The 16,698-nt window shown below is 42.9% G+C and overlaps 1 protein-coding gene across 4 annotated transcripts in view; it reads left to right on the top strand.

Moving 5' to 3' along the window:
- Positions 1–16,698, top strand: part of PBX3 (PBX homeobox 3) — a 156,279-nt gene that overhangs the window by 79,957 nt on the left and 59,624 nt on the right. The gene's annotated exons all lie outside the window — the stretch shown is intronic.

Here is a 16,698-nt window from a genome sequence, read left to right as displayed (position 1 = left end):
AAGAACCAGCCAAGAATTTAGTCTGGATGCCCTTGTCTGGCTTTGGGTCCCCACAAATCTCTGCTAATGCACCTCAAAGGTGCTCAATGAAACTATTATGCTATTCCAAGAATAGGCCTCACCTGAGCAGAAAAAACAATTGTGTCTGCTATTTGGTATCTCTGTGATGTGGCAAACAGCCTCTGGAGATGAGGAGAGATGGCCAGAGGGGAGATGCAAGAAAGGGCAGGATTTCAGTCTTTGTAGGTGAAAGGATAGTGTAGTAACTAACTGTGCTCCTGTCCCCTCTTTAAAGAACCTCCCCAAAACATGAATATGTCACAGATGCAGATGGAACTAGTTTACTTCAAACTAGTCCTTTCATTTGGGGCAGACGGCCTTCCTGAGGTGCTGAGATGGTAATTATTCAAAAAGTCAATGGACATTTTCCTGCTGGAGTCTCTGGGTTAGCTTATGGAACTCTGTGGTTAAGTAGTTGATATTTTAAATTAAAACACCAAATGAGTACTGTGTTTTTGTGGGATGAGAGCTGGGAAGGCCCCCTCTCATGGGAAAAGGGCCCTTTCCCGGGGATCCTTGTTGGTTTCATCCATCAAAATGCTTGTAGTTCCTCTTTGTGGAAAGAGTCCAACCGAACCTGTTTTACCAGTGATGAGACGTTGAGGGTCGGGTCCACTTTCTGGGGGGAGGTCATTAGCTAACATATCTGAGGGACGCATCTGAGAATAGCAGCACATGCTAATTCATTCTACTGGCAGCGAGCACACTGAAATGACAGCTTGGAGGGGGTGAGTCAGAAAATGGCAGCAGATTGGTATTTTGGAAGGGGAGGGAAGTTTTATAATGATGAATAAGAAAGATGACATTTGGTGCTCACATTTAACTTGCATTCGTTGTCCACATGAGGGTCAGTACGCCTAACCTCCCTTGATTAGGCCTCGGGCTGCCCAACAGCTGACTGGGTGTATACCCTTCAGACTGTAACAAAAAGAAAGGCCTAGATAATTAGGCCAAGTTGAACTGCAGGAGGTAGCCAGCTTCTCTGCTGCCTTTTGTATATTCATGACTCAGCTTGATTGATGGAAGGACAGTGTTTGGTGACACTGTCATTTGCAAGTTGAAAGGTAGATACAGGCTGGAGCCATGCTCAGATGTTTCTTAAAGGGTCCTACAATAAGCTCATTTGGATGCTGATGATGTTCGCATCTGCATTTCTTTGTTTCTAACTGTTTCAGGAGGACATCTGTTAATTTGTATAGATTAGCTTGGGTGCTTTCATTTAAAAACATCAAATTATGTTGCAGGAATGTTTATTATAAAAGTTTCCAGCCAAGTTTAAACTGATTTTTGGAGCCATGTGGAGTATTCTATTGAGAAGAGCGATTTTTAAAAAAAGGCTGATTTTTGCTTTCAGGGTCCTATGCCCAGGAATTAAAGCCCTGTGTCTGTCCCTGTGTCACAGAGATGCGTTAGCAAAAACGTGCTGAATTATAAATTTCAGGATAAATGAGGCTTGCTAAATTTCATATCTGCCCAGGAGAAGTGGGCCTCTCTGTGGTTGGAAAGCCTTTACCTCAGAAGAGCGGGGAAAGTCAAATGTAATTAATTCAAGAGGGAAATGCTTTCACGGGGTAATATTTAGTCACATATTGCAGGAATAACAGCGTTTCTGTCAGAGGGGTGACGTTTTTCAAAGGCCCAGCGTTCCGCAGAATAGGTGAGATTAGCGGGGACTCAGGGAAGGTTTCAGTTTAGTCCCCATGTCAGACTTCCCTCCATTTTGAAGCTGCTGGAAGCCCACCTGTGTCCGGGGCGGCTCTCCATGCGCTGGACCCTGAACACACCGACCAGGCGGCTCCTGCTCCCCGCAGCTGGCACCCACTTTCCTCAGGCCCAGCTGGAGCCCGTGTCTCATCCGCGGACCGCGCTGCGGGCCTGGCCCGGCTCCCTTCGGGCCTCCGGCCCCCTGCAGCCGGGGGTTCCCTGGCGAGAGCCCAGCCCAGAGCAGGGCGGAGCAGAGTGTGCACGGCCCCCGGGACTTCCCTGGCCCTGCAGCAGCCCGACTCCTGGACCGGCCCCGGCCCCGCAACGTCCGGCTGGGCGGAGCCCAGGGAACCCGCAGCCTGGGACTGGCACGGGGAGCTGGAGACCACGCCTGGCAGCCAGCCGGGACCAGGGGCCCGGGCAGCCCCAGGGCCCGGCGCTGGGGGCCCGGTCGCTGCCTCCCCACGTGCACGGGGCTGGGCGATCCCGGTTCCAAAAGTGGCCGGGCCGGGCCAGCACCACGTTCCGCGCACACCGCAGCCTCTGCTGCCCGCGGGGGCCGGGCCGGGCACGGGGGGGTGGCTGGCGGCTGTCTCCTGTCACGAGCTCAGCATATGCCGGTGCTGGGGTGTGTGAACAATGTACATGGCTCCTGGCCTCGCAGCCCTAATTGGTCCTGTGCCGGAGCGGAGCGGAGCTGTGCAGCTACTCAAGCATTGGGCATGTGAAGTACTTTGCCTTGCGACATGCCCCCAGATCAGGTGGAAAATAGGGAGAGCTGCTAAGTGATGTACTTAGAAAGAAGCTGTTCGACAAGAGTATTTGAAACGTTACAGATCTGCCAGAAGGTCCATTAACATAAATGTTTAACTCAGACACACACAAACTTATGCACCGAAATGAAAATGTTTCATGCATTAATTTGCTGCAGAAGTTACTAACATAACAATTAGAACAACATTCTGCCTGCTTATACTTCAGTTTCCTGGGGCACTGCTCGCTGGTAATGCAGAGTGTTGCTACAGTATCTCCTCGGGCCTTTGCGCAGCACATGACAGCAGTTTATTCTGGTGCTCAATTGAATTCTTAGTTTTAAACCTGGCATGGAGGTACCGAGGCGGCACTGACAGCTGCAGAAGGGGTGTTTGCAGAGCTGTGGAAGTGCTGGCTGGGCCAGCACCCCTAGAGGAACACGGTTACACCAACACACGTTGCTCCCCAGCAGCACCTTTGGAAACGGGACAGCAAGTAAAGGTGGTTAAAATGCAGCCGTGAAAAGAGCAAGGCCACTAATGTAACGATGGGGTCATTTGCTCATAGCTGCTGAGTTGGCCCCTGTCACTTTCAGCATTTTTCTCTCTCTCTCTGACACACGCAGCAGGATGCTCTACTGTCCGAGGGCTGCTCTCGCTCTGGCTTTGGAGGCTGGGAGTTTGTAAAATCCAGTTCCGCAGCTGATCTCAGAGCTGATGATGTGTTGTTAGCATGCGGATCCCAGTCACATGGTCCTGTGTTATAAACTCCATGGAACAACCTGACGCTATGGGGTAGGGGCTGGGGAGCAGCGGCTGCAAACATTCCTTCTCCGAGCAAATGCTTATCCTAAACTGAACACTGTAGAATAAAAATGGAAGCATAAAAATAGCAGTTGGAAAGATAAAACAGCATTTATAGTCCTAATAAAACCGTTGTGGCTTCCACAGGAAAACATGCTTTGTAACCTAATGCTTACCTGCAAAGACTGTCGAGTTTCTGAGAGTTATAGCTGTTTTTGTAAGAGAAGCACAGAGATTTGCTTCAGGGCTGAGTGATAGATTCTCCTGCCTGGAGCATCCCAGAGTGTTTATACATGGCTTGTATGGCAGCTTTCATAAGACATTTACCCCATGATTTGCGATGAGCTTATGTGTGAATAATTAATGGCAATTAATCCTTAATTACAGTAATTAGGCAAGTCACAGGAAATTAAGCTGCAGCTGGAGAAGACCATGCCTGGGAAGAGAGGATTGGGGGCTGTGTGAATGTGCCATTCACTGACAGCATTGCTAGGATGAGCAGTATTCAGCAGCATTGGCATTTCTGTTGGCAGCCTTGGGTAGGACAAGAGCGCTCGGCATTAGCAGCAATCTATAGTTGTCTACAAGAGTTTTTAGTTCAAGTGCCAAAATGTTATGTTGCATATGGTGATTATCTAAATTTATTGGTTGCCATAATTCAAATGGGTGTAATTGTTTTTGGCTTGATAACAGCGACATTAGAAACTGAAGTTTTTATGTGTGCATAGGTTCTACTGCCATCAGCTATAGTACAACTTGGAAAAACAATTCATCTGGGTTTGCAATTAGGAGAATAGATAATGTGAATGACTGGAAATTAACGAAGAAATTTCCAGTTAAAAAAAGGCAGAATAAATAGTTTCTTGGTTGAGGAGTTAATTACTTTATTATTTGCTGCCTTGCTGTTTCCATTAACATGCCTATAGTGAAAGGTTCAATGGGTTCGAAGGAACTGCCAGAGTCTAGATTGGGCACAGGAATTAAAAAGGAGATGTTAGTAAGCAAGGATCTGCAGATGGACAAACCTCAGCCTGGGAAACACTGTACACAAACTTTATTTAATGCAGGAATATCTCACATACTTTACTGGCTAAGCAGCTCCAATGTATTTGGAAAGCAAGTCTGTACTAGCCAAAAACTCCAAAGGTGATAATAAAATGTTTTTTAAGTACATCAGAAGCAGGTAGCCTGCTAAACAACCAGTGGGGCTCCTTCACGATCAAAATACAAAAGGAGCGCTTAAAGACAATAAAGTCATTGTGGAGAAACTAAATGGATTCTTCGCTTCAGTCTTCATGGCTGAGGATGTTAGGGAGATTCCCAAACCTGAGCTGGCTTTTGTAGGTGACAAATCTGAGGAACTGTCACAGATTGAAGTGTCACTAGAGGAGGTTTTGGAATTAATTGATAAACTCAACATTAACAAGTCACCGGGACCAGATGGCATTCACCCAAGAGTTCTGAAAGAACTCAGATGTGAAGTTGCGGAACTATTAACTATGGTTTGTAACCTGTCCTTTAAATCCACTTTGGTACCCAATGACTGGAAGATAGCTAATGTAACGCCAATATTTAAAAAGGGCTCTAGAGGTGTTCCCGGCAATTACAGACCGGTAAGTCTAACGTCGGTACCGGACAAATTAGTTGAAACAATAGTTAAAAATAAAATTGTCAGACACATAGAAAAACATAAACTGTTGAGCAATAGTCAACATGGTTTCTGTAAAGGGAAATCGTGTCTTACTGATCTATTAGAGTTCTTTAAAGGGGTCAACAAACATGTGGACAAGGGGAATCCAGTGGACACAGTGTACTTAGATTTCCAGAAAGCCTTTGACAAGGTCCCTCACCAAAGGCTCTTACGTAAATTAAGCTGTCATGGGATAAAAGGTAAGGTCCTTTCATGGATTGAGAGCTGGTTAAAAAACAGGGAACAAAGGGTAGGAATTAATGGTAATTCTCAGAATGGAGAGGGGTAACTAGTGGTGTTCCCCAAGAGTCAGTCCTAGGACCAATCCTATTCAATTTATTCATAAGTGATCTGGAGAAAGGGGTAAAAAGTGAGGTGGCAAAGTTGGCAGATGATACTAAACTACTCAAGAAAGTTAAGACCAAAGCAGATTGTGAAGAACTTCAAAAAGATCTCACAAAACTAAGTGATTGGGCAACAAAATGGCAAATGAAATTTAATATGGATAAATGTAAAATAATGCACATTGGAAAAAATAACCCCAACTATACATACAATATGATGGGGGCTAATTTAGCTACAACGAGTCAGGAAAAAGATCTTGGAGTCATCGTGGATAGTTCTCTGACGATGTCCATGCAGTGTGCAGAGGCGGTCAAAAAAGCAAATTGAATGTTAGGAATCATTAAAAAGGGGATAGAGAATAAGACTGAGAATATATTATTGCCCTTATTTAAATCCATGGTACGCCCACATCTCGAATACTGCGTACAGCTGTGGTCTCCTCACTTCAAAAAAGATATTCTAGCACTAGAAAAAGTTCAGAAAAGGGCAACTAAAATGATTAGGGGTTTGAAGAGGGTCCCATGCGAGGAAAGATTAAAGAGGGTAGGCCTCTTCAGCTCGGAAAAGAGGAGACTAAGGGTGGATATGATAGAGGTATATAAAATCATGAGTGATGTTGAGAAAGTGGATGAGGAAAAGTTATTTACTTACTCCCATAATACAAGAACTAGGGGTCACCAAATGAAATTAATAGGTAGCAGGTTTAAAACAAATAAAAGGAAGTTCTTCTTCACGCAGCACACAGTCGACTTTTGGAACTCCTTACCTGAGGAGGTTGTGAAGGCTAGGACTATAACAATGTTTAAAAGGGAACTGTATAAATTCATGGTGGCTAAGTCCATAAATGGCTATTAGCCAGGAAGGGTAAAGAATGGTGTCCCTAGCCTCTGTTCATCAGAGGATGGAGATGGATGGCAGGAGAGAGATCACTTGATCATTGCCTGTTAGGTTCACTCCCTCTGGGGCACCTGGCATTGGCCACTGTCGGTAGACAGATACTGGGCTAGATGGACCTTTGGTCTGACCAGGTATGGCCGTTCTTATGTTCTTACGTTCTTAACCATGTGTTTTGGACAACCTACTGGCTGTTTAGCTAGTTCAAGAATAGGCACCTTCCCTATCATTAATGTGTAAAGTTTTTAAACCCCATAATTAAACATGTTTCAGGAGTTGTGCAGGTTTCCAAGCGGTGCATGTTTGTGTCAGCAGCAATCCAGGGCAGAGGCCTGTGGGGGAGTGCACATTGGTATCAGTGAAACCCACAAAAAGCAGTCAGAAACGTATGAATTTGTGGAATGATGCCCACATGTTCTCATCAAATGATAGCGTTCCTATACTTTACTCAATGACTATGAGGGACACGCTCCCAAACCTGCTGTGGTACATTAGCTGATCATTTGATTAGATTTAATCCAAACAAGGAATCTGTTAAAGGGTCCTAAATAAACAGGCGATAAAGCCAGACCAGGATCTGATTTCAGACTAAGAGGACAACTGAGGAGGAGGTCTGCCCTCACATATTCCAGGTATATGGTAGAAATCTGTTATCGACCAAGTGCTTTACAGGCCTGTGGCCTGCGTACTGCATGTACGCCTTTGGGTCTCTGCGCTGTGCTCACAGCGAATACCTGAGAACAAGCGTCTTTATTTTAGAAATAAAAGCCCCATGTCATAGGTTTGTGAGGTCTGCAGTTGTTTGTAATATGAAAATGTGTAAAACTTCAGCTCCTTGTGCATATGATCTAGATCAATTTTTAATTTACTTGTACCAATGGATGGCTCATTTGAAAGAGAACATCGTGATACAGAGAAAAGACATTTGGATGTCCATAAGTTGTTTCATTTATCTGCTTCGTGTGCACTTTGGAGTGGAAATAAGTCACAGTATCTTAATAATGGTCCTGATTTTATAAATGATTTTCCCCCCTGAAATAAGCAATCCATTCATTTTAATATGTAGAATTGGTTTGCTAGCAGGGCGACAGTTTAAAAAGACTTCCAACTGTGACACAACTGCAACCATATTGCTCCCTATTACTCGCTAAGGTAGTTGTTTAGAAGAGAGAATGTTCTCCCTGGAAATGTTTAAAGTGCTGTAATTTTATTTAGGATAATGAGGATTTATAACAGTTTTACCATATGAAAACCTGCCTTTAGACAGGGCGAAATAGGCTGTTTTGGTTACTGAGTGTGCTTAACTGTAGGGTTTTTTTGAGTATGGTAACAGTGAGAAGTATTTCTATTGGTTCTCATGTAGCTTATTCAAAACAGAGGCCCCAGAACATTGAGAACTATCCTGTGTGAGAATTTACCATAAACCTGTGTGTATCTTTGATTTTAATCACTGAAGATACTGATTAAATCCTTGGTTTAGATAATGTTTTAGTGTGTATGATTTGCCTATCTCTAGAATTGTAGCTATGTTTTCAGGACAATTTGAAAAATAACCAACCTGCTGAATTTCATGTTTGGATGGACACGAAATTCAGACCCCATTGAAGTCAATGGGAGCCTTGCCACTGACTTCATTGGGGCCAGGCTTCACCCTTAATGTTTTAGTTCACTGCTTTCTTGTAAGGTCATCTGCATTTATTATTATTTATTTTATCTGTTTTTTTAAAAACTTATTTACCTAATTCAAAAATGTTTTCACCTCTGTGATTAATATCCCCTCCAATGTAATGTTGGAAGCACTGCCTTGTAACCAATAGCTTAACCGTACATTTAATGTCCTGTTTATAAATATATAGAAGAAGGAATTGAACTGTTACAGATTTTTATCAGGTTTTATCTCCTCACTGAAAATCTTAGCTCTCAAAACATTTCTAATTTCCCTTATTTGAAGGTTCAAACAGATTCAAATTACTGCCCGTGGATTGTTCTTGACATCCAGAATAGTAAATTTGAGCTGTGGAAATGCTGGAATGTGTTGTGTGTGCTTTTCCTGAACAAGGGAATTCAACGGGTAAATTACAGTCATTTACTTGGAGTGTAATTTACTGAGAGCCTTTAGGCAAATGCAGGAGAAAGGACAGCAGAACAGAAAAAATAGCTAAACACCCCTTTTGCAGATGGAATGCAATATCTATTAATGTAACCAGGATTATGTACATGTTCTGTATTTAAAATATATAAAATTTTTATTTATTTTCTGTATCAATGGGGCAGGCATTTGTAAGTGTGACTGATTTATGTGAAGATTAGAATTCAAATGATCCTATGTTACCCACACATCTTAGTATTTATATATTTTACATACATTAATGTCTGCATAGGATCCTCTAATATTTGCAGTTGATAAAAATTGTTAATTCAGTTACAGTTTTAAATATTTGATCTATTATTAGGGATAAAATTTTAAGTAAAAATTTTGTCCTATGGAATTAGTCAGGATTTCTTTTAATGTTTTATATTTTGTAAAAATAAATATTGTATTTTATAAATACTACAAAAAGCACTGAAGTTGGGCATTTAATAAACCTTCAGACTGATATTTATTTGTAATGAATATAGCAAAAATACATGGCTCATTTTGTCTTCGTTTAAAATTAAAAAAATTATAGAACCAAATCCCTATATTTTCTAACACATGCACACTGGAATAATTCTCAAGAAGTGTTCTGACCAAGGCTTTTCATGAAAAGCAGTGTGCACTATAGTAATTGCTAAGCAAACAGAAAACTGTGTTGTAAAGTGGTTTTGTATGGCATATTGTAATTTGACACTTAAGTTGTGCCCTGCATTACCCTGTGTCATAATTGATGGCTAAAGAAAAGCACATGCTATGCTAATCATTTGTAAGAATAGCTTGTTAAATTGTGGTTGCCAATTTAAAATAAACTATGGAATGCTTGTCTATATTTTAAGGTTTGTAGTCTACAGTTTTAAACAGTCATTTTAAAGCTGTTTTTCAACTTTATGTCGCATACACACTATTCTGCCTTTCTACACAAGGTCAGCATGTTCGCTAGTTTAATAGCAGAACATCAAGAACAAAATCAATGTGCTACATGTTTCACACTAGTATCATAAGGGATTTTCCCATTTATAGCACATTTGTGTACTGATCCCGAGTTCCCAATGACAATATTGATGCCCTATTAGTGCTGTGCTGAAATGGAGATGGAGGACTGAAGTTAAAAATTGTCTGAATTTGCCTTTTTGAGATTCGCATTCTATTGTCTTATCTCGCCTACCAAATATAAATAAACCAAGAGGAACTTCCTCCCCTCAGAACAGAGGAGCTAAGCTAACACGACGGGTGTTTACAGAAGGTGGGATTTGTTGACTGCAGAATTCAAATTAAGATCTTTGGTGAGAGGAGGGTTCTGAGACTGAATCTAAATAAATAATCATTGCTGGGCGGATTACTCAAAATAAAGTGGGATTATTGCTTCTGGAGGAGACACAGCAGCTATGCCCAGGAAAGACAAGTCTGAGATCCACAAGAATGTTACCAGCCATGGTGTGGAGCACTCTCCTCCGCTAACGCCAAGGGAAGGGTTGCTCTCCTGACTGCAGGAGGGATAGGTACTGCTCAACAGCCAGAACATTCTACTCTTGCAGAGGGATACGATTTAATGTTGGCAGAAGGGTTATTCATTTATAAGGGATTAAAAATGACTTCAATATAATACCTTTAATTTGTAATCATGGTTTGTGGGGCTGTTTCCTGTCTAAAGCAAACCACTTGATTGGCATGTTCATTTTGATCTGTTCAGTTGTATAGTACAGTAAAAGGGATAAAGGGATTATTTTCAGTTACTGAAGACATGTAGTTGGTGTAGTCTCAATCACTGAGCAGCAGGGGATGTGTAAGGTTATCCTGTGGCCTACATCTGACCCCTCGGAAGGGAAGAATTCCTCACGTGCTTGCAGAATCAAGTCACTGGTCTGCATAGGAGCTGGTTCGGGAGTAACAAACTCCTGTGATCAGTGGCATGGCACTAGTGGTAGAAGACCCAGCAGCCTCAACTGCTTACACCACACTTCTGTTATGTTTTAAGACAGTAAATCATTTTAAAGGTTGAACTGTGAGGCACACAGAGTACTTTAAAGGATTGTAATAAGAAATGGGAAATGTTGCACATGAGCTTTGTATAGAATTATCTTTGTCCTACTGTGACAACCGAGTTCTGAACTTCCAGAGGTAACAGGTGGGGAAGATTAGGGGACAGTTCTCTTTGAAATCTGGGCATTCCCAGAGCATGCTCTTCTCCCCAGTGCCCAGTCTATAGCTGCGGCAACCACAGATGTTGTCCCTGGTAGCCACTACTACTTCCTGGGCCCATCTGTGACTCCTGAGAGGAGGCCACTTCCGGGAGGTTTGGGCTTTCAGTGCTAGTGGGATTTGATTGTAGTGAACGTGCTGATGCTGACCTGTTGTCATCCAGTGGAGTTAGGGCCATCTTTGTTACCAAGGTCCTCCTGTGGGAGGGCCCAGAGAGCAGTAGTTTGGCCTCTGGATACCACACTGAATTCCACCCTACCCTTCCCTTAGCCCAAGAAAACCTGTGTCAGACACAGCTGATTTTCAGTTCAGCCCTGTTTTCACCCAGTTTTACTGGTAAATTAACAATAAAGCAATTCTTGAGATTTCATCACGAGTCTCACCATATCTGATGTTGTTTTGCTTAAAGCCGCAGCTCCTGGAGTCACATGGTTACCCCGGATTCCCAGTTTGTATTTCAAATAAGAGTCAGTTTCTGGCCATCACGTTTGTGGAGAAAAGCTTGAAATGTGAACCCAGAAGTCTACCACATCAGAAGGCAAATAAAAAGAACTGCTCTGACATTACTGGTGAAAATTTCCTGAACGTTAAGCTAATCTTGTGATTTTGGGGTCCTACATATGATTTTCAGTCCTGAGACTGGCAGCACTGTTCATGAGTGGGTTTGTAAAAGAACTCCACAGTGGCATTATAGTAAAACTCCCTTGGACTTCAGTGGGAGCAGAGTCAGGCCAGTGGTGAGTGCTATGGAAAATCCTGCACTGAATATAGAAAGACTTGTGCAAAAAGCCAGTGCATAGGTGCCATTGTACAGAACTAAATAGGAAATAGGAAAATCTACTTTTATCAGACCAGAAAATGTAAGGCAGAGAACTGTCTGGCACTAAAATAGCTGAATTAATGTGAGTAAACATTTCCAGTGTGACCCTGCTGGAACAGCGACGTTATCCTGGCAATATTTGGTACAAAGTGAAGATAATAGAGATGAAGCCTGCCTTCCCTGTTTTAATTCTGATGTATCTTAGTGCAGACCTGCTTTCAGCTTTACTGGGGGAAAATATGCAGCCAATTTTGATTGGAATGTGTAGGGTTAAAATGCAGTTTTAGTCCCCCAAAGGGCTGTATTATGTATGCAGCTTACTGACCCTTGTGAGAAGTGTGCGCGTTCTCGAGCTGTGCTAGAATAAATCCAAATGTCTGTGAACTTTCTGTAAACACACACACACACACACACACACACACACACACACACACACACACACACACACACACACACACACACACACACACACACACACACACACACACACACACACACACACACACACAGTTTCCAGCCCATCTACCTGAGCAATATCTTTGATTATCTGTGTATACATTTCACTCAGGCTTCTTAACCATATTCCAAATAATCTATTTGCATGAATATGTGCTTGGAAATAGTGTTTCTATAGGTGCTGCTGGTATAAATAATGTATGTGGAGAAGCTCATAAATGTAAGCTTGAATTTTCCTCAGTAGTTTTTGTTCTCAATCACCTTGATGAAACAATCTTGAAGGCGCTCTCCTTTCAGTGGCATTTGGAATGAGTCCCTGACAGCCTGATTTTCCACCCCTGTTGTGATGCTGCTTTCTCTAGTTAATATTCCTCTGTAAGTGTCGTACCAAAGTAAACCAAAAGAGCCCAGCTCATGACACTAAGGCTGCATTTGCATTAATTATGCAGTCAGGGCTGGTGAGAAAATGCTGTCACAGAGAGAGGCAGTAAATGAGAACCCTCCAAGTGAGCCTGAATGAAGAGCATTAAGTTCATTTACATGGAGGCAAGAAGAGCCCTGAGATTCAAGTGAAGGAACAATGGCATTTCTCCTGTCTGCTTGTTCTGTGTTATTGTTCTGTGACGTAATGAGTTAAAGGCTGAGTGTTTGCACTGACAAAAAAGACAGCGAAGATCCCTTTGGAATTAATAATAATACAAATAATATCCCACTAATCACGGCGCACACACCAGCCAGGAAGTTTAGAGACCCTGCCCTTATTGGAGCCTCCAGATTCCGGCTGCCTGGCCCAGCTGCAGTGGACAATGTGCTAGGGAAGGGAAGCATCCCCCTCTGCAGGCATGTTCCAGCACCTACAGACGTGGGGAAGAGGTGTGTGTGCACGGGCCTGTGCACCACACAAGCGGAGAGATTTTAATAGCATCTAGCCCTGCTCTTGCACCTTCAAAACACTGTGCAAATAGTAACTGCCATAGCCTCATCACACCCACCATGATTATCCCTACTGGGGAAACTGAGGCATGGACTCACCACCCTCCCTCTCACACACATGGGTAGAGCTGGAAATAGGACATGTCTCCCCAATCCCTGCATGAGGCTAGAGCTCATGCAGCGGTGGTGGGGGGCCCTGCTCCTCGTGGAGGGCTGGGCGGACTGTGTTCCTGGATGCTGCATGGCCCGGGCACTGTGACCGGCGGAGACAGGAAAATCCTGTGTCTGAGAGTGGTGGGGGGAGGTAGTGTCGGCCCTGAAGCTACGGTGAGGCTAAGCAAGGCTGAGCCACATGACAGCACAGTGCACTGCTGCCCCCCACCCACCCCTGGCAGCTCAATAAACAGCCCAGGTATTTTCACTCTGCTTGTCCAGTCTGTCTGGCTTGTCTGATTGCACTGGAAGCTCTGCGGGGCAGGGCCTCTCTGGGATTCTGGGAGTATGTGCCCAGCACAACAGGACCCGTCGTGGTTGGCCTGCAGACACGACGATGATGTAAACAAATGAGGAGTGAGAGGGAAGACAGCTCATCAGAGGAAGGAATTTATTAGACAGGCCAAGTGTAAAAGGCGACTCAGGGTCCCTATGACCCATCTGCCTCCGTCGCACTCTGCAGCAGCTCTGCACATCCAAAGAGTGGGCTGTTGGGAGCAGCAGGGTCCCTAGGTTTCATGCAGCGGCAAGAGCAGCAGACAGCAACCCTGCATCACAGAGACCTCGCCCAGCATTGTGGTTCTCAGCTGCCATTGAGCAAATTGCTCTGGAAGGCCTCCTAGCTGATCATAACTTGGACCCTTTGCCTGGAGAGACAGAGAGGCGGCTGTTGGCCGAGTGTTGTCAGGGTGCAAGGTGCTGTACACACATACTACTTGGGAAGAAACCCCTTGCTTGTTTTTCTTCTCAGACCTCCAGAATTCTCATGCTAAAAAGCCAGGCAGACCTGCATTTCCTGGCGCTGCTGGTGTGTTTACCCTGAGTTGTCTATCACAGAACACCACTAGCCTGGCCTGGCTGCAGGAGGACAACAGCCATCTCTCACCCACCAAGCAGAGTATTTTAACATTCCTCTGATGGGGCTGTGGAAGACTCTGTGCCTTCCGCATACAGAGTCAAAGCCCCATGTCTGCAAGCAGATGAGCCTGTTAGCCCAGGATCTTTTACACTGGCAGGGGAAGGTGGAAAGAGCAGAACCTTTGGGCGGCATGAAGGGATTTTCCTTACCAGCAGTGAAATGTCCCAGTATCTTAGTTGCAAAAAGAGTAAAGGAGAAATTTAAAAACTAAAATCCTGTCTATTTACCTTAAAAATGTTCCTAAAAAAGACTGATCATTTCCCCCACACAAATGTCAGAATTTCATAGGAAAATTGCTCTGCTCCAAGCCAGGGGCGAATGAATGGCCTAAAATGCCTCTTTTTGCATGAGGAATTTCACCTTCTCGGCTGCAAAGAAGTAAATTCACTACTGGATGAAATGACAAAATATTGCTCTCCCAGTCCCCAATCCATTTCAGAAAGACAGCTTAAAATACCAGGGAGGTTTTCTTCAGTTAATATCCCAAATAGGAGTATGGAATTACGTATGTAGCTATTTCTTGATTATTGTTTTGAATAAACGTTTATACAAGGATGTGTGTGGCAAGCCGGGTTATGTGTATACTTTGCTACATCATCATATGGAACAACCCACTTTTATAGAAATCAAGTTTGAATTGTAAATAAATGTTTAGTTCCCTGTCACCCTCCATGCTGCTCATTGCTCCCAGATTTTCTTTGCCCTCCTTGGTGATTAGAAAAACCGAGGCTCTGTTATACAAGTTGTGCTGATAATGATGTCTGGCCTGTGTTGAATTAAAATGCGCGTCGGTACTTCAATTATATTCATTTACAGCAATCAAGGAAATCTTCAAATCACTCATGTGTATGTCTGTATAATATAGAATATGGAATTAAAGCAAAATTTGTGACCCAAAGGCATATGGGAGTACAGCTGCTGAAGCAGTTATATAGAGCTCAATAAGGAGCGAATAGGAATGTCTATTTAAAATATTAAAGATGTGCTCTTTGATCCTTTTATATGTGAGAATTAATCTACTAATAATATATTACAATAAAATAGTTTGGGATGTATTTTTACATAAAAATGTGGAAATTCCTTTTAAAATTCAAAATTTGTTGTCACCCATATTTATCTTCAGGACTTTCAGACACTTTAAACTATAGTTTCAATTTAAAATGAGTTTCTTGTTATTCATATACTGACATCATTTTTCTCAGAATGATTTATACTTCAATAATAGCTTAAATTATCTTTTGTATTCTGTGCTTTGATGTCATGCATACGGTGTCATCACAAGATAAACTTTCACATCGGAGAGTCAATAAATTGTGCATAAGTAGTCTAATGAAAAAAATTGTAAATTACTATAGAAATATATACAGTATAGATATACATATCTATTTAACAAAAGACTGTGTTCGATCATATGGTGTCATTAGCTTTGACATTACTGGATGTTACCATTTTACAGTGATATGAATCTTATAATACTATATCATGCTTTTATCCACTAAATAAAAACCTGCCCTATGTTTTATTACAAAGTAGGTGGCCTGAAGGAAAAATATATGTATTCTTTCCTTTTGGAATAAAATATGCATTTGGGCTTCTCATTTCATCTCCAATCTGTGTTATTCCTTAAAAATGCAGAACTGCCTGAAGTCCTCTTTAATATTTAATTCAACAACTTTTTAATCTGTCATTATGCTGTGATGAAGTAAGCATCAAGTGTCGCTGAAAAAGATTAAATTATACTTGGAAATAGGAATTGAAGTGATTTAGGGTTGGAGGCTGAATATTTGCTTTGCACAAGTAATAACAGTAGTAGCTTGGGTGAAGAAGGGGTTTGGATCTGGCTCTAATGCCTCTGGTGAGCCCCACTCCCCTGTGGCTGCCCCTTGATTTACTCTGGCACTGCTGAGCTGTATTTGATTTAAATGGAGGTAGGAAGTGGAAATTCCACACTACAATACATTAATTACTCTCTGCTACTCCTTCGCACTGATTTTCTTTTTCTCTGTAAACATCATAAACTCTGATGCAGGCAAGCCAAAGGATAGCCACTCTGAGCAACCCTATAATGTCTTGTTAACAAGCTTATCTCAAAATGGAAAATGCAGGAATAATAAATATCTACCTCTGGAAGAATGGATGATATGGAGCAGTGGAACACTTGTTCCTGTCCATTCATGAGGGATGCCCACATGTAACAAGAGAATTTGCGCCAACATCGTCTGATGGTTTAACTTGCCACTTAGCTCTCCCTGCTCTTTCTAAAGTCATGTTTGAATTTTTGTGCTTAGATTCGTGCAGAAAGGAAAGCGCAATATCTCATGGAAACAGTGGATACCCGTAGAGATCTGGATTCAAATTCTGCTTCATATTTACATGTGAAAACAACTGCAGTTGTAGTCTCATCTCAGTCCCTGTTTGTGCATGTCACACACCACACATGCATTTTGGCACTTGCTGGTTTGACTGTAATTCTTCTCAAGTACACCCCTGTGCTGGAGTAGCAGGAGGCTGTGTGGCAGGGCCTGGGTAAGAACTGTGGCTGTGTGTCTGCCACTGAAGGAGATGGGTGAGGCAATTCTGCAGAGGACCAAGCCACTGCAGGCCTCCTTCCAGTGCTGGCTTTCTTAGCACCACATTCTTATTACTCACAGGTGATATTCACCCCTGTGCAGAGGACAAGCACAAGTGGTATCTGCATTGCCAGCCTCAAAAGATCAAAAATTCCGAGTCAGCCCCCTCGCCCCCCAAAATCATGAGATTTAAAAGGAACAG

The sequence above is a fragment of the Gopherus flavomarginatus genome, chromosome 17, assembly GCF_025201925.1.
Source record: "Gopherus flavomarginatus isolate rGopFla2 chromosome 17, rGopFla2.mat.asm, whole genome shotgun sequence".
NCBI classification, from domain to species: Eukaryota; Metazoa; Chordata; order Testudines; family Testudinidae; genus Gopherus; species Gopherus flavomarginatus.
Note: the sequence above shows the minus strand (reverse complement) of the source record. Positions and strands in the feature narration are given on the sequence as shown.